The 19,484-nt window shown below is 39.0% G+C and overlaps 1 protein-coding gene across 1 annotated transcript in view; it reads left to right on the top strand.

Annotated features, from left to right (window-relative positions):
* The first annotated feature begins 222 nt into the window (after positions 1-222).
* The window catches only part of LOC129348986 (zinc finger protein 609), a 120,263-nt gene continuing 101,001 nt past the window's right edge, over positions 223-19,484 (top strand). The window contains exon 1 of the mRNA XM_055010900.1: positions 223-658. The gene's annotated coding sequence lies outside the window, so the exon portion shown is untranslated. The remainder of the gene's footprint in view (positions 659-19,484) is intronic.

The following is a 19,484-nucleotide window of genomic DNA, read 5'->3' as shown; positions in this document are numbered from 1 at the left end:
TCGAACCCATGACCTCTGTATTTCTAAAACACCATTAAACGTTAATCCACTACATTTAACGGCAGCTCGCTGGCGCGTTAATCCCGGTAGAAAACAAACGCGTTAAATCCGGGTCCACTCGGGTCGCCGAATCCAGCTCCGTGTCTTCCCGCTGTGCGCCGCGGAGTGAGACGGTCCGCTCCAGGAGCAGCAGCTCGGCCGGGCCGGGCTTTGCTGGCTGCTCCCGCTGCTGCTTGGCTACATTGTATCGGTTCCCACACGGAGAAGCAGCGCGGCGCTCATCCAGAAACGGCGAACACGGAGGAATTAACCTGCATGGAAAGCTACTCGCTGTGGGATTAATCGGCAGAAAAGGTCGCGGGAGAAGCACCGGACTCGCGTCGGGCTCGAAACGGCGCCGATCAAACATGCGCTCGGGACTCGGCTGTTGTCGCTGCGGACGGTATCTCGAAGTGTGATGGCAGAAGTCCAGTGAATCGCTGGCCTCCCCTCCTCTCTTGTGTTGGATGTCTTGGGGAGTGCGCTGCCTCTGCTGCTTCGGATTTCCTAAGAGCCTATTCTTTTATTCCGATTCAAACCACCGTTACTCTGATTTACTCCAGGGCGCACACCACCATGGACGGACTACGGTTTGGAATAGGAGTGTCTAGCTAAGTCGGTAAGTTGGTGCATTTCGCCCTCATTGTTGATAGTAGCTACGGCTCGTTAGCCGTTTAGCGCTAGCCTGGCCGTGCTAGCCGCGGAGCTAACGCAGCGAGCTAGCCGAGCCTCGCTGCACTCCGAGCTCATTGTTTCACCCTGCTAGCTCTGCTAACCTCACAGTCCCATTAGGTCATTACGATGGGCTAACCTAGCCTCCGTTAGCTCCTCCAACAACTCCCAACTGTCGTGTAAAAACTGCTAACAACATTAAAAAAGCAACGGCTAACTTAATACCATTTAACTCGCGGCTAGTGACAGTTAGCCGCCACCTCGAGGGTAGCATAAAATACACATCGCTCGCCCTCGCTAATAATTTAACTTTGTAAGCATTTGGAAATACGATTAAATCTTTTATGGTGTAAAAACTACACATTCCTGCCTGTGTAGTGACTACAGTGCTTCCCAAACTGGGTGCCGGGGACCCCAGGGGGCCGGGAGTGGGTTATAGGGGTTGTGAAGGGAAAAACTGAAAATGAAACGTTTTTCACAAACGTGTCACTCTCGAGCTTTCAGGAGAGTGTGAAGATAAATGTGTGAGTCTCACTTCCATAAGTGTGAGAACAGTGGAGATCAGGGGTGTCCAACATGTGGCCAGCGGGCCAAAAGCGGCCCTCCAGAGGGTCCAATCCGGCCCTCAAAGTGTAAAAATTCCAGAGAACACATTAACTGCAGACTGTAAATTAGTAAAACTATAAATTTAAACTAAATCGTAGACCATGACAAGTCGTTTTGATCATAAAGTAAAATACTAAATTGCTCATTGTTCTGTAGTACTTTTGTGTCTCATTTTTGTAAAATTTTGTTTTGTTATTGTTGGGTTTTTTTGGTCTGACTTCTGTCGTTTTGTTCCTCATTTTTGTCGTTTTGTGTTTCCTCTTTGTCTCTTGTGTTTTTTGTCTTGTTTTTGTCAATTTGTGTTCTGCTTTATTTGTTGTTTTGTCGTTTGTCTACTTTTTGTGTCAGTTTGTTTCTCATTTTTGTCTTGTTTTTGTCGTTTTTCCATTTTTTTGTCACTGTTTTTTTGTCTAATTTTTTTCGTGTCGTTTGTCTAATTTTTTGCCGTTTTGTGTCTTGTTTCTGTCATATTGCGTCTCATTTTTGTGATATTTTGTCTTGTTTTTGTTGTTTTTTGTCTTTTTTTCGTCTGACTTTTGTGCTTTTGATCCTCCAGTAAATCCTCTACGGTTCAGTTCCAGATGACTAAATATTGTGTTCCTTTGTAGACACTCTGTGATCTGAAAGTTGTAATGTGGAAATGGTAAAGTGAGGCTGAATGTTGCTGAAATTTAACTGATTTTTCTTAACAAATTTCAGGTTGTTCATGATTGTTTGTAGAAAGATAATTCCTTGAAAGTGAACATTTTCAGAATGTACATTTTTTTTGCACTGCAACAAAGGAAAAAATTGGAGTTGTTGTTATTTATTGTTATTTATTTGTAATTAAGTTATCTTGCTGTGGTTTTACTGGTCACTGGAAATCAAATTGGGCTGAACGAGGAAATAAGATGAGTTTGACGCCCCTGATTGTGTTGCACTCCTGTTATCTTCCTTAACGGAACTTAAAAATCTCACAAAATGGTGGCTGAAGGTCAAATAAACGTCTAGTTAGGGCTTTGGGACATGAAAAATAATTGGGATCTGGCTCTTTTCCTTGGACCGTGTTGCTGGGGTTGAGTGAGTCATTCAATTAAAGCACAACATGTATTTTTTACTAGACCACTGTGGGCTATCCCTGGGCGCTACCCGTGGTTTGTCCTGCTCCATCAAGTATGACAATACCACATTAAAGACACATTAAAGAAGCTCAGTGCTCAGCTGCAGGTTAAAGTGTTCAACATGTCAGTTAGTCAGGATCTCAGACTGAACTGCTGTGTTTTACTTAAAGGGCTGACTTGTGAAGTTATCTGTCTTCGTGTTTGGATGCATTTTTTTTTCTTGTTGTTGGTTGTGGCTGCAGCTGACAGTTTTTTTGAGTGGTTGATTGTGTCTTCCAGTAGTTGTTTAGTCTGAAAATGGTGAAAAATGTCAGTCAGTGTTTCTTAAAGCCCAGGATGATGTCCTTTAAGGCCACAGATATAGATATAGAATAGAATAGAATATCATTTTATTAGTCCCACGAGGGGAAATTTGCAAAGTGACAGTAAGGAAAATCAAGAGAACACATCTATAAATTAAAGACATAAGATATGTATACAGTATAAATAAGAAAGATACACACAAGGATGCTAACAACACAAATTTAAGAATATATACACAGACTAATTGCACTTTGGTTTATTGCACATAACAGTTTGCTAACTGTAGAAGCTGAAATCCGAAAGTTTGGCCTCTATTTTTCTCAGGAAAGTTACCAAAATACTTGGCGATGCGTTTAATGGTTGACAACAAATGGATTAATCATTGCAGCTCAGTTGTTGTTGGTTCAGCTGTGACTCTTCAGCTATTTGTTAGCCAGGCTAGCGCAGCAGCACTGTGGGCTAACTCTGTGGTTTAATCACATATGACAGCAGCATGTTAAATACCAGCCCAGTACTTAGTTGCTTCCCAGATTGCAATTCTACATTTTATTTATAGCTCAAAACTAGCCAAATTTCAATTATTTGTCACTAAGTTTTAATCCAAAACCTGCTGCTAACTAGTCTACATGATGCCTTTAAGTGGAGCAGCATTCAACTTAATTTAAATTTAGAAAAAAAATGATGTGTTGGTAGGGGAGAGAAAGGGAGATTTGGTTTTAATGCTACATAAACGTGTCATGGACTTTACGCCCCACTGCTTTCAGTTAAATCTAATCGGTTAATCGTGTTTGTTTTTTGTTTCGCGTGTTTCTGAATGCTGACAATGCAACTCTTTAAATCCTCCATATGGTGTGACGTATTATCTCACAGCGACATACTGGAGGGAAGACCAAATTTAGTTTTCCTTAAAGAGTTTTAAATGCAGCCCAAGCTGAGCTGTCATCGATTATTATTAACTCTACAAAAAATCTTATATCAGCTGTTAAATTACAAGAGATGGCAGCTTAGAAATATCAATCTAACTAGTCCGTAGACCACAGAGAGAATTTAAGGCATCCATATCTGTAAATAAACCCCCAAATATTGCTATTGATATCGGTGTTAAAGCACCCACCCAAGCCATAAATGAGTCTTGGACCAGTGGTTTCTTTGTCAGTTTCAGTTGGTTAATGAAATTCTTTATCGCCTTCTGTCAATGCTCTCTGTTGACATAACTGCACCATTAACCAAGAGCAAGAAGAACTTTGAATATTGGGCAGTGAAGTCTTAAGCATTCCTGGCTAATACTATCAGCTAAGGTAAATTTTATGGCTGGACAAAAACAAACTGAAATAAAACTTATCACAGGCTATTAAAATAACTCTAAATTGTTCAAGATGTTAAAGTAAAAAAAAAACACAAGTCATCTCGGGACTCTAGAGGCAGTACGCCGAAGTTCTTAATATATTTCTGTTATAGACAAACACTTAAAAAATTCAACAATTTCCTTTTAGTCATTATGAAAATAGATATTCGGCAGAACCAGGCTCAGGGAGGACAGCCGTCTGCCTCGACCTATCGGGGCGAGGGGCCACAGAAACAGACAGCGTCGCTTTTAGCAGTTCAAATGCCATATTTATTCTATTTTATTGGTTTTTATTTCACTTCATTTGCCTCCCACATTGTATATATCCGCCTCTTTTGCATATGTTGTCATCTTTAACCCTTTGATGCACAACATGGGTCAAAAGTGACCCAAATTCACACAAAGGGGATCTGTTGACCCACACTGTGCATCAAAGGGTTACTATAGTCTTGTTTTACGTGTCTAATGTTGGTATTTTATTACTCATAGCTTGTTATCAACGCACCGTCACATGGCAGCTAGTTCTATTTTCGTCATGTCCCCATGTATGATGACAATAGAGCTATTCTGTTCTTCAGTTGGAAGTTCCTTGGGTACATCTAGTCAGCAGATAGGGTTGCTCAAAGTGAAGACTCGGTTTCCAGCTATCCTAGTCTGACTGGGCCGTCAAACATTAATGATTTTAGGTGACATACAGGAAGACAAAATACCACACAAGGTCATGTCAACGTAAACCTGATTAATAGTTGGGGTTGGGGGACATGAAAGTGGTTCATATCAGTTGTAGTACTTCATTCTGCTAGCCCAGAGGTGTCCAACAAAAGCGGTCCTCCAGAGGGTCCAATCCGGCCCTCAAAGTGTAAAAATTCCAGAGAAGACATTAACTGCAGATTGTAAATTAGTAAACCTATAAATTTAAAATCATTTCTAGACCATGACAAGTTGTTTGGATCATAAAGTAAAATACTAGATTGTTCATTGTTCTTTTGTCATTTTGTGTCTCGTTTCCATCATATTGCTTCTCATTTTTGTAATATTTTGTCTTGTTTTTGTTGTTTTTTGTCTTTTTTTGTCTGTCTTGATATGAGTTTGACACCCCTGTGCTAGCCAAATATACTACTTTAGTACGTAGTAAAAGAATTTTACTAGAGTGACTGTAACCTTTCACATCAGCTTTAAGAGTGTTTGATCAGTATGGATTCATTTCTGACCTGTTTTCTATTGATATGTGAACATTTTAGGACTATTTTCTTATTCTTCTCATTTAGCAGCCATATTGGAACCAATAAAAATACGGTAGTATCACAACATCAAACCCATCAGATTTGCCAAAACTTGAATTCATACATGCAGAATCGCTGGTGTTCTTGTTAATAATAGCGTTGCTTCTTCTTCTCTGTCTTTTCTTGTGAGACTTCATTGAGCATTTTCTGCGAGGCAGAGCGCTGCCACAGCTTCCTTTCCAGCTGACTACCTTTTCAAAGGCAGTTCCTCTCCATCTGATTACCTTTTTTTAGTCGTAATTTGTCCTAATCATTGTAAGGGTGTTAGGAGCCTTGTTGCAGCGCACCACACTCATTTTATACGATCTGACAGAACCATCACTTGCGGAGTGAAATTTAAGACTCCACGGTTGAACACGAGAGGAAAGCCACTTGAGGAAATTCACATTTCCTTATTCAACAGCTTGATGTGTGTGATAACAGAGCTGCTGACATGGAATGTTCTTTAAATGGAAGCGGGGGATTGTTAAAGTGACTAATGTATGCATGATGGCTTTGAGACTTTCACTTGAATGTGCAGATTATTCACCCAAATACACATTTTTACATATTAGACTGGAATGATTAAGATCCAGTGACACACAGAAACCAGTGAGAGTCTGAAGTCTGTTGTGCAGCAGGGTGGATGTCAGAGAAATACTGTGGAAGAAGAGAATTGAAGTGTGTTTGTTTAGACGTGCAGAGCATTAGATTAGTCCAGGACAGGGGGATTATGCTGGCTTTGTAAGGCTGCCGTCATCTCGCGGCTGCACACCAGCTGATAACAAACTAAGACAGGATTTAACCTATGTCCTCAAAGGTTGGTGGTCATTTGAAGGCCTCCAGGTATCTTGGAATCACCTGAGTGAAGCCTTTTTTATTCTGTGTGCTCGTAAACCCACATATGAAGTGATATTGTCGTTTCTTTGTGAAGCAGATGCATTCCCTGAGTCCATGCTGAGCCTCCTGGTATAGTTAGTGTCAGCAGACAGGTTGAGATGAGATGGATATGTTTGTGGTTTAAAACCTTGTCCAGTGTTTGGCCATGGTTGAGATTTATCTGAAGTGATCCTCCCTGATGGTGGGGGTTGGGCTGGGAAGCTCCAACACTACAGCGGCTGCAGCGCATACATGACCTGACTTCCAGAGAGCGGTTAGTAGTAGAAGCTTCAGAGAAATTCACTCACACTAAGCAGAGTTTTTAACTTCTAATCTTCTCAGTTATCAGCATTTAGCAGGAACATATTTAAAATGAAGAAACAAGACATGAAACATGCGGCCCGTGGGCCAAAAGCGGTCCTCCAGAGGGTCCAATCCGGCCCTCAAAGTGTAAAAATTCCAGAGAAGACATTAACTGCAGATTGTAAATTAGTAAAACTATAAATTTAAAATAATTTCTAGATCATGACAAGTTGTTTGGATCATAAAGTAAAATACTGGATTATTCATTGTTCTTTAGTCATTTCGTGTCTCCTTTTTGGAATATTTTGTCTTGTTTTTGTTGTTTTTTTTGTCTGACTTTTGTTGTTTGTCTCATGTTTTTGTTGTTTTGTTTCTGTTTTTTATCATTTTGTGTTTCCTTTTTGTGTCATTTGTTTTGTTTTATTCATTCTTTTGTGTATTGTTTGTTGTTTGTCTCCTTTTTTGTCCTTTTGTTTCTCGCATTTGTCATTTTTTCTCATTTTTGTCGTTTGTCCAATTTTTTGGCGCTCTGTGATTTTTTTGTCTCTTTTTTGATTTGTTTCGTGTCATTTGTCTCATTTTTTGTCGTTTTGTGTCTCATTTTTGTAATATTTCATGTTGTTTTTGTTTTTTGTCTTTTTTTTGTCTGACTTTTGTCATATTGATCATAAAGTATAATCCTCTCTGGTTCAGCTCCAGATGACTAAATGTTGTGTTCCTTTGTCGACACTCTGTGATCTGGAAGTTGTAATGTGGAAATGAGAAACTGAGGCTGAATGTTGCTGAAACTGAATTTATTTTTTAAAAGAAATTTCAGGTTGTTCGTGCTGATTTGTAAAACGATAATTCCTTAAATGTGAACATTTTCAGAATGCACTTTTTTCACTAAAACGAAGGAAAAATTAGTTGTGGTTATTTATAGGTTATTATGCTGTGATTTGATTCTGACCCTGACCTAAAATGAGTTTGACACCCCTGGGGAAATTAAATAAAACAGATCAGCGTTTTTAAAGTCCGTATTGGAGCGCCTGTCCACCACCCAACCAGCTCCAGGCACCCTCAGTGGGGGTAAATGCATCTGGGCTGGTGACCAGAATAGATTCTATACATGAGAACTGTTATATGAGGACGTTATCTTCTCCATTACTTCCTGCTGCAAGCATTTTGTTGAAATATTTGACTAGATGTGACAGTTAACATGTGAAGTGTAAATTCATATCACAGGTCGCAGAATCTGCAACTCTGCTTTAGTTTTTACAGCCCTGATTGGATTTCTCACTCCTGAATTGCCAATTACAGCAGGGAAAAAAAGCTCACTTTGAATGCTTGTTGCTCCGTCGCTGCTTTGCCAGGAACTGGTGATCCATCTTTTCCTGGGATGCGAGCCCAGGTTACACTCAGCTCTCCCCCACACCACCTATAAAGATACTGTCAGCTTTTGTGGCGCAGCACAGCCCTGAGTGCTGCAGAAATGCTGTCTCATTTGCTTTTGGTTTGAAGTATCGTCCTGTGTGTTCTTAGAAAGAGAAGCCACAGCGATTATGGTTCAATTCAAACTGATTTTTTTTTGTTGTCGGTGTAGTAACGTAGCCAGATTGTCAAATTGCATTAGTATGTTTAACACACTATTGCTTTCAGTGCTGTCTTCATTCAGCCACTCATAAGCAACATGACCTCGTTAATCAATCCCGCTTCACTTGTTCCTGACACTGGTGATCTTTTCACTGCAGCGTACACATGACAATCTACAAATGGCTGATTATTACGCCAGCGTGAGGAAAACGGCGTACTGTTTTTTCTTTGCTGACAGAAAGTCAAACGCGACGGCCTCCCAGATGCTTCCAGCTCGGTTTGTAGCTGCAGGAGTATTTTATACAGACAAGCGACAAAAAATGACAAAAGCGAGAAAAAAATGACAAATAAGTAGACAAACGACACAAATGATGTGCAAAATTAGTGGTGGGATGCGATTTTAAAAATTAATCTAATTAATTACAGGCTTTGGAATTAATCGCAATCAATCGCATTTTTTCAAATAATATTTGACACAATAGGTAATTATTTTCAATTCAACTAAATTTTGATTGGCAGTTGAATCAATGAATAGACATATATGTGTTTATAATTTAAGATTTATAAAATTAATACAATTTTAATATAGAGAAAAAAGTGATTTTGATGATTTAAAGCCTGGATTTAGTTGTTTTTTTTCCACTGTATGGCACATAACAAAGTTGAAAATCCACAGATTCATTCTGTTTTCATAGTTTCTGGGTTGGATAAATGGTGTCATTTTGATGGTTCTTTTTTTAGGAATATCATTTTTTATTTATAAACAAAAATATTTTTTACATAAACTAAAATTTTATAATTAAATTATTAAAAGAGACATTTTAATGGTTTAACTTATTACTCTGCTGAGGCTCTGCCTCTTTGGCGGAGTAAAATTTTAAACCACAAAATTGTTTGTTTCTTTTCTATTTATCTGCATTTTTCATCTGTCTGCTACATTCACAGACTACTACAAACTCAAAATTACATTATAGCAATTATATTCAGCATTGTACAACTTAGGGCTGGGCGATATGGCCTAAAAAAAATCTCAGATTTTTTCACAAAAAATCACGATTCACGATTTATCTGATTTTTTTTTTTTTTACCCCCTACCTAATCTCTGCAGCCGGAGTCCAGTCTACTCTATGCAAATGAGCTGCAGCCCTCTCCAGGTAAACACACTGGATCGCAGCTGGAAATGCGCCGCATGTGGCATGCTGGTCCGGTTGCGCTGCTTTTCCAGCTGTGATCCGGTGTGTTTACACGGAGAAGGCTGCAGCTCATTTGCATAAATTAGACTGGACTTCTACTTTATGCAAATTGCATCTGGCGTGCGGAGATTCAACGCATCCAAAGTTGTTTAAATCAATCCAACTGCATGAGCATGAGCCACCTCACCTGAGTCGAGGTGGCTCATGCTAACGACCAGCATTAGCATACGAGGGCTCGGTGAAACTCGCATTTCAACGACCCCCTTTGTCACTCCCTGGCTCCCAACGACCATCGTTGAGGAGCCAGACGGACCTTGGCAATGGTCGTCGGAATGTGAATAACACTGACCACACCTCACAGGGGTTATAAGCTGAGGCAACATCAACCACCACCAGAACTGAAGAAGCGTCTTGGATGAGAGGTGAAACGTCTTCAAGGAACCTTCTTTAAGTCCAGTTGGATTGATTTAAACAACTTTGGATAACCATGACCTGGATGAATGAGAAACTACACAGACATATTCCACGCATCGTGAAACTGTCCTCAAACTTCTAAACTAGGCGTCAGTGACCTAAAACGAGGACAGATTCAGATGCTGCACAGATTATTTCTGCCTCAAATGCTTTCAGAAATACTTTTTGCTGACATGTTTTTGAAATAAAAGGGAAAGTTTGCGGCCGAGCCGCTGTGTTTATCCGACTTGTCTGTCAGACTGTCCAGCTGAAAGCTCGGTCACATGACCACGTAGCGGCCTGCTGTTGCTCAGCGCTGTCATGTGACCATGTTGTGGTTCGCTAGTGACCACCCGCCGTCCGTGTGATTTTCAGATGTGATGCGTTGCCGTGTGGGAAAATAGCATCTAGTGGACACGCGTCTTTAGATCTGCACCGCTCGCTGCCATGTTGTTTGTGTATCAAGCGCGGGGGGGGGAGGGGGGCGCACTCTGAACTACGGGAGCCCAGCGGGAAGGCGTTGGTGGCGGATGTTGATGAGAAAATCGATTTTCATTAAAACAAATCAACATTAAGTACAAATTCGAATTAATCGATAAAATCGATTTATCGCCCAGCCCTAGTACAACTTTTTGTAAACTAAAGCACTTTCAGTGTCTTCTAAAGTGGTCTATTATGGGATGGCTACACCGTTACCCGTTAGCAGGATTGTCTTAGCTAACGTTAGCTCTGATGCTAACAGCAACATGTTTTGCATTGAGGTGATCAGAAAACTCTTGGTTGCACAATTTGCAAACAACCAGGCTTTTATCCAAGCTGCCATCAGGAAGATTTTAAAAAGAAAACTTTCTGCCCAACAAGCTCAATGAGTCTCATCTTCTTTACCTGTTCACCAAAACCTCCTTGTGCGCTGATGTCATGCCTGTATATCTTCTTCACTGCAGACCATAGACTGTATGCTGCAGACAGACTTTAGGTTCATTAGCGCCCCCTACTGGGCTGGGCTGTTCACCAGTGTTACCGGTGTGGCGCAAATTAGGGAACTGAGAAAGGTGCGATTAAATGCGTAAATTTATTTCACGTTATTTTCCCTGTAATTAATTAATCAAAATTAACACGTTAAAGTTCCAGCCCGACACAAAATGAATAAAACGAAACACAAAACAACAAAAGCCAGACAAAAAACAAAAACAAGACAAAAAATTACACACAAAAAGAAATAAAACCCAATAAATGGACTAACAATACAAGCGAGACACGAAAAAACACAGAACAACACACACGATGCACAAAACAACAAATAAAGCAAAACAAAATGACAAATACAAGACAAAGAACACAAGCAAGACAAAAACGAGACACAAAACAACAAAAACATGAGACAATCGACAAAGATCAGACAAAAAAACCCAACAAAAACAAGACAAAATATTACAAAAATGACACAAAGAGACAAAAAATGACATAAAAAGAAGCAAAAGCATCTGTTGTGGGCTAGCAACACAACAGATGCTTCCAGCTCGGTTTTTTAGCTGCAGGAGTTGTCTGCATCTTTTACAGAGACACGTTTTTTTGAGTCGAGCTTATTGTAGAGCCAGAAAGGTCTTTGAAGATGTGATGAGCGGGAATTCCTCGGAGCACATCAACGCTGTAGCATAGCGATTAGTGGGAAGCTGTGTCCCTGTTGACCCAATCACACTGCAGAATCTACCGTCATCTGCACGATCAAACACCAGCCTCTGTCTCTCGGATGACACCAGCCTCACTTGTGATATCGACGAGTAAGTGAGAGAAAAATCGCTGCAGTCTAAAGTGGAAACGGATGATCAGTTGGCGGTGCAGCCACTTTGAAAAGAGTCGTATTACTTCTTCTTCTGTCCAAAACTGTGTTGGAGTTAACAGAATTCTGCTGTCTCGTTTCATCTCGCTACACATGGAAGCACATGTATGGAGTTTGTATGTCGCTTTAGTTGAAACATATCCCATCAAAGTGGCTCCGGTTTAAAGACCAGTCTCCCAGCGAGCATTTGTAGTTGCTTTTTCCCGTGCACGGATAAAGGACGAGCTGGGATTAAAGGCTGGAGCAGTTTGATTCTCCAGGACTATGTAAATCACGGGGCTGGTTTATAAGCCAATATGTATTTTCAGCTATTCAATAATGAAAACATAGCTAAAAACAACAGCACCAGCGTGTTCTTTTTTCTGCTTTATAGTGATTTCAAAGCTGCTTCGCCCTTATATCAGTTACAAGAAATCTCCATTAAATCCACCAATCTTCTGCAGAATAGTCAGTTTTGGCACCAAGCTCCAGGAAATGTTATTTGTGGCCTCGGAGTTCGACAGTGTTGATTGGCCAGTCGCTCTCGGCAACCGCGATTGGAGGAATTTCAACCATGTTGTGTTTTCTGGTTGGTGTTGTTTAGATGTTGTTCAGATGGTGTTGCTGTTGTCTAACCCTTTGAATGTACTCTTTCAAGAACTTGTTTAGGAGCAACTAAAGCCACCACAGAACACCACACTCACTACCAAATGTTCAGAATGAGTGGACATATTATGGCTAGAAATCAGGTTGTCCCATTACAAATGAACCACATTCTAAAAACATTTTAGCAGATGTAATCAGGCTGCAGGAAGACGTTATTACCCCTCCTTGTTCATTATCCCGTTAATCTGACTAGGTGCTGGAACAGATTCCGTTATTTGGACAGAATATTCGTGTAACACCCTGATTAACAGAGTCATGCAGTTTTACCACTGGTCGAGTAAAATCGATACAGAAAGTACACATTAAAGGCCGGTTAATCTCAGAGTGGAGATGCTATCCAGGCAGAGTAAAGATGGGGAATGATGTTGGACAGATCACGCTGTGGAGCTGCTGGCAGCATTCGTTGTTTTCCTCCAGCCTCAGAGCTGTTATGCTCACTGCCTGTGATGAAAACATTTGCCGTGTGGACGTTTGTCTAAACAGCCAGAGAAGCAGAAGAATCTTGTGGCATTAACATGAGTGGTTTGGACTGTCCTGACTGGTTTGGGAAAAAATATGGGTGTATAACGTTTCACTTAGCAGCTTAGGGCAAATTTATGCCTTTGTGTTGTGGTGTCTCTGTATGGGGTTACATGGAGACGGGTCTGGGGTGTGTTTTCTCCTACGTTTAAAAATTGTGGGTAGTAGTTTTTTAAGATGGCATGGATAAATGTGTATTTTGCGATCTTCCAAAGCTTTTTTCTCAGTCAGTTCTGCCTTAAACAAACGGAAAACATGAGGGTCAACTCAGTTACTTTGGGTTTATATTAAATGCACAACACGGCCTGATTATCTCCAGCAGGAATATCAAACTCATCTTAGTTCAGGTTCCACATTCAGGGCCGAACCAGTAAAACCGCAGCATAATAACCTATAAATAACCACAACTCCTAATGGTTCCTTTGATTTAGTGCAAAAATATTCACATTTAAGGAATTATCTTTTTACAAAACATCATGAACAACCTGACATTTCTTAGCAAAAATAAATACAGTTTCACCAACATTCAGGCTCAGTTTATCATTTCCACATTACAACTTTCAGATCACAGTGTGGCTACAAAGGAACACAACATTAGTCAGCTGGAGCTGAACCACAGAGGATTTTACTTTATGATAAATATGACAAAAGTCAGACAAAAAACAAGACAAAATATTACAAAAATTAGACACAAAATGACAAAAACAAGACAAACGACACGAAACAAAACAAAAGAGACAAAAAATTGGACAAAAATGTTACAAAGTGACAAAAAAATGTACAAACGACTGAAACGAGAAACAAAACGACAAAAGTAAACCAACACAAATGATACACCAATGAATAAAGCGAAACACAAAATGAGACAAAAATAAGACAAAAAACCCCACAAACAAGACAAAAAGGAAACACAAAACGACAAAAAACAGAAACAAAATGATAAAAACATGAGACAAATGACAAAAGTCAGACAAAAACAACAAAAAGACAAAATATTACAAAAATGAGACACAAAAGAACAATGAACAATCCAGTATTTTACTTTATGATCCAAACAACTTGTCATGGTCTAGAAATGATTTTAAATTTATAGTTTTACTAATTTACAATCTGCAGTTAATGTCTTCTCTGGAATTTTTACTCTTTGAGGGCCGGATTGGACCCTCTGGAGGACCGCTTTTGGCCCGTGGGCCCCATGTTGGACACCTGTCCATCTACTGAGGCAGCGTCGCCACCTCTGTCAACGGGTTAAATCCTCCACTATAACTAGAAATCAGCTCCCACGCTGTCGGCATTTACAACAGGAGCAGAGAAACAACTCACCAGAGCAGCATAAATTCAGCTTTAGTGTTATTAATAGTAAAGTGAAATACTGGGATGCTCCAACGTGTGAATATATCACACTAAATATGTTAATGCTAAAATTAAAAAAAAAAAAAAGGCGAGGCCATGCAGCATTGTCTTAAATATATTGTGAACAGTTGTTTTCTTGACCCAGACTGTAATCTGCCAAAAAAGAATTGATGATCTGTTGACATAGAAAGGAGAGTGTGATGTGCGACAGTCTACCTGTTTGCATTTTAATTTGGCAGCCGCTATAAAAGAAGATTGACGAGGCTGGGGGAGAAAGGCACAGGAATGTTGAATAGGAGAGATGGATGGATGGATGGATGGATACCAGAAAGAGAGGAGCTTCAGTCTCATATGGAAGACTTTTACACGTGGATGCACATGTCCTTTAATGGACCAAGTGTTGGCTGAAAACGTCTAAACAAGACTCTCAAATGTCCAAATATGGCGAATGTATTTAAACTAACATCAGCTGGTGATCCAAATGTCCAGAAGGAAAACTGGTTTTTACTTGGTCTGAGCAATTTAAGGAAAATATAATTGAGATTTCTCTGCAGACATTGTGATTCGATTTGCCACATAATGTTTTGAAGTCCTGCCTCAGTTCAGCGCTCGGCGTGTAACCGTTTAAAAACGTGATAGAGCGTTACCACGAGATGCTATCAGAAGCGTGACTGTCACACGAGGAGGACGTAGAGCAGTTTACACAACAGTTAAAGCCCAGCGTCAGACACGCTGCAGAACATACATCCTAAATAACAGCCTTGCTTTGATTGTAATAACTAATCCAGGGGAGTCAAACTCATCCGAGTTCAGGTTCCACATTCAGCCAATAAAACCACGGCATAGTAATCTATAAATAACAAAACTCCTAATTAAATAAAGCGAATTTCGCTGGATTTTGGTTAATTTATTTTTTCAGAATGTTCTTAAAATATTAGAAGTTGTATGTATGCCATCACTTTATCACTTCAGATATTTTTAGGATTTTTTTGGAAGATTTTTACTCATTTTTTGAAAATGTTTAAAAGAATTTTCTTGCCAGATTTAGGGGACCCTTTTTTTTAATATATATAAAACTTTTAAGGGAAACTTTTAAAGATCCTTTGGAATTTTCTTCCTGAAGGTTTTTCAGAAATTTGGGGAATTTTTTTTTCTGAATTTTGGATTTTTTTCAGACAAGGAAACAACTTTTTTTTGGTGCTCGTAAATGTAGACAGCAGGAAGGTTAAAAGTGTGAGTGAAAAGGTTCAGAAAACATCCAGCACCAATGAGCGCAAACAAGTGTCAAAAAATATTATCGTGTAATCTAGATTTATCTGTAGACTGATGGTGGTTGATAAGGATATTCTACCATCACTGAACTGTTGGTGCTGCTCCTCCCATACCTTCCCTATCCTATCCTACATTCTCCAGCCTTTCCGATGCCGGCAGCCATTGAGGGTTCCCATGTGTCAGCACTTACTGTCAGAAGTTACGACCCACCCTGTTTTGTAAGCCACAAGATAAAGCTGCTTGGAAGAGGAAGGGAGAAGTCTTATTTAGTCTGATGTGCAAAAAAAAAGTCATTTAAAATGACATCTGCAGAAACACACAGATTTCACATGCATTTACTGTTGAACCCTTTAAAAATCACCAGAAAGAAAACAGGAAGAATTGTCAGATTTTCAACTTTTCTGCAGTCCTTGAACTAATCATGTTTAATGAGCCATTCTGTCAGAAAATGAAATCTATCAATCAGTCAGAGTTTATTTCTGTTGTCCTTTCCGAAAGCCCAAAGGGTGACCAAAGTGCTTCACAGTAAAAACAAGAGAATAACTTAAAAACACTACAGTATCTTAACCCTCCTGTTGTCCTCATTTACGGGCACCAAAAATATTGTTTCCTTGTCTGAAAAAAATTCAAAAATTCAGCAAAAAATTTCTCCAAAGTTCTGAAAATTTGCAAAACCTTCAGGAAGAAAATTCCAATAATTCCTTAAAAATTTCCCTCAAAAGTATTATTTAAAAAAAAAAAAAATCTCCAAATTTGGCAAGAAAATTCTTGTAAATATTTTCAAAAATGAGTAAAAATCTTCCAAAAAAATCTAAAAAGGTCTAAAAATATCTAAAGTGATTCCATATATATCAGTAAAACTTCTAATATTTTCTATAAGAACATTCACATAAAAATCAACCAAAATCCAGTGAAACTTGCTGGGTTTTGGTTGCTTTTTTGTGAATGTTCTGAAGAAACATTTTTAACGTTTCTCTTTTCCACCAAAAAATGTTCAAAGATTTCCCAAAAATGTTGAAAATGTGGACATCAGAAGTTTCACTGTGAAAATAGATTTTTTTCCCACATTTTCAAACTTTAAACCGGGTTAATTTGACCCGCAGGATGACACCAGGGTGAAAGCAAGACAAACAATCACACCTACGGGCAAATCTGTGAGTAAAATTGTGATATTTCACTAAAACTACTGGAGAGTTTAGTTTCTTTCACACAATGCCAACTTAACTTTGGAAGAAATGAACATTAAACCCACCAGCAGGTTGGACAGGTGAGTTATCTTTTAAAAAATCACCAAAATTACACCATTTATCACAGAGAATCATCTCAGGAGTTCAGTTTAGTTCAATTCACCCATCTACATACTGTGCAATAAAAATGTAAATAATGATGCTGTGCAATTTCATAGAAATTTTGCAGTAAATATTGCATTTTTCTTCTAGAAGGAGAAAATATTTGTATCTATGCACTGTGTGCATTGTATGCTGCTCTTTTTTATTCAAACTGTTTTTCTATTTGCTGCTGTTACACTGTAAATTTCCCCGCTGCAGGATCAATAAAGGTTTAATCTATCTATCTGGTTTAACCCTCGTGTTGTCCTGTGGGTCAAATTGACCCATTTTAAAGTTTGAAAATATGGAAAAAATACACATTTTCACAGGGAAACTTCTGATGTCCACATTTTCAACATTTTTGGGAAATTTTTGAACATTTTGTGGTGGAAAAAAATGAATGTTAAAAAACGTTTCTTAAGAACATTCACAAAAAAATCACACAAAATCCAGCGAATTTCGCTGGATTTTGGGTGATTTTTATGTGAATGTTCTTAAAGAAAATATTAGAAGCTTTACTGATATATATGGAATCACTTCAGATATTTTGAGGATTTTTTTAGGAGGTTTTTACTCATTTTTTGAAAATATTGACAAGAATTTTCTTGCCAACTTTGGGGGATTTTTTTAAAATAAAACTTTTAAGGAATTATTGGAATTTTCTTCCTGAAGGTTTTGCAAATTTTCACAAATTAAGGAATTTTTTTGCTGAATTTTTGGATTTTTTTTCAGGTATGGAAACAATATTTTTTGGTGCCTGTAATTGAGGGCAACAGGAGGGTTAAACTTTTCAATGATCCTATGGAGGCTAATCTGTAACGTGTTGTTTCATTGGAAAATGTAACTAAATCATAATGTTTCAGGACAGTATAGTGATTCTACATGATTTGTTTAAAAATTTGCCAAAACCGAACAATTTGCACAAACTCGATTCTGTGAAAAACAGAAAATTCTGCAACTCCTCGGCTCAACGAAGACGACATGACTGGTGGGTGGATTCGGTGTAGATTATTGTGAACAGTTTTTGCTTCTCAGATGGCTGCTGCATTGATTGTGAAAGCCACCTTGTCAGAGTGACGTTTGAAGCCTCGCTTGTTGACTCGGCCTCCAGCTGCTGCAGGAGAGGCAGGCAGTTATTTGAGGTTAATGGTTGTCTGTGCCCTTTCTCTAGTTAGACATTCACATAGCAACACTACAACTGTCCTGGTACTAACAGTAGAGCAGTTTATTAGTCAGACTGCTGCAGTTACACCGGCAGCGCTTCTGTCACTTTATTACAGATTTCTGCAGCTCGTTCGTCTTCGGTGTAGTGGGTTAAGAGAAAATTCCAAATGGATTGAACTAGTTTAATGTCTGTGTAGATGCCGTTAGCCTGACTGGATGCCCTGCCTGCAGATTTTAGTTTTCAGGAAGAATTTGTTGGAATCTTGCCTGGCGAGCTGCCCGTGCAGGAATTCATGTAATAAACAGCCCACAAAAGACTGTAGGGGGGGAAAAAAGCAGCATCTTTATCTCATTCTGTTATGCTCACACACACGCACGCACGCACGCACGCACGCACGCACGCACGCACACACACACACACACACACACACACACACTCTCTCTCTCTCTCTCTCTCTCTCTCTCAGCAGTGTTAGTCCAGAGACTGTCTACTCTTTAGCCTCAGGCCTCATCTTTTCACAACTCTCTCCCTCATTTGTCAGTCAGTATTGAAGTTAATAAAACAAGCTTATTTTACCCAACATGTTTATTTAACTCCTTCTGACTTCACATTCTGGATCTAGGAGAAAAAACATTAAATACAACGCAGACTACTGTGGGAGACATTCCACATTTAAAATTCTAAAAATTCGCCAGTGGTGTCTCTAACCAGTATGTGCATTCCCCATCTGACTTTATCTGCTGCTTTTCTAACTTTAGCAAGAATCCACAATGAAATAAAAAACATGTCAAGCAAAATTTTAATTTTTTCTGAGATTTGCATTTTTTCTCTCCTGTGTGTTGTCTTTGTCTCTCGTAGTTTCAACTCGGAAACAGATGCTTTGATTTATGAAGGAATAAATGGAGAGAAAACATCATTCCTGAACCAAAACAAATATGATTTCTGAACAAATGCGTAGTCCCAAATGTCTAGCCTTTTCTAACGTCCCTAGCTGCCGTTTTAATGCCCCTACTGTGCTGGCATTCACGTGTAAACTGTAGTGTGGGCGTTTAGCATATAGCCTCCAAGTGTACGCTCTGCTTCAACCTACTACAGTCATGTCGTAGTGTCATATAGTAAAGTTATTTTTGTAATTGGCCGATCCAAATGTGATTTTTTTTAGGATGAAATTGAAGCTATTTTTGTCGCTTTAATCCAGGGGTGGCCAAAAGCGGTCCTCCAGAGGGTCCAATCTGGCCATCAAAGTGTAAAAATTCCAGAGAAAACATTAACTAGAGATTGTAAATTAGTAAAACTATAAATTTAAAATCATTTCTAGACCATGACAAGTTGTTTTGATCAGAAAGTAAAATACTAGATTGTTCATTGTTCTTTTGTCATTTTGTGGCTCATTTTTCGAATATTTTGTCTGGTTTTTGCTGTTTATCTTTTTTTGTCTGATTTTCGTCTCATGTTTTTGTCGCTTTGTTTCCTGTTTTTTTCGCTTTCTTTCCCGTTTTTTTCATTTTGTGTTTTGTTTTTGTCTCACTTGTGTTTTTTGTCTTACTTTTGTCGTTTTGTGTTTTGCTTTATTCGTTGTTTTGTGGTGCTGTTTTTGTTTTTGCCATTTGTCCATTTTTCTTGTTGCTTTGCAAC

This window comes from Amphiprion ocellaris, chromosome 1 (assembly GCF_022539595.1).
Source record: "Amphiprion ocellaris isolate individual 3 ecotype Okinawa chromosome 1, ASM2253959v1, whole genome shotgun sequence".
NCBI classification, from domain to species: domain Eukaryota; kingdom Metazoa; phylum Chordata; class Actinopteri; family Pomacentridae; genus Amphiprion; species Amphiprion ocellaris.
The sequence above is the reverse complement of the archived record's forward strand: the minus strand, read 5'-3'. Positions and strand labels throughout refer to the sequence as shown.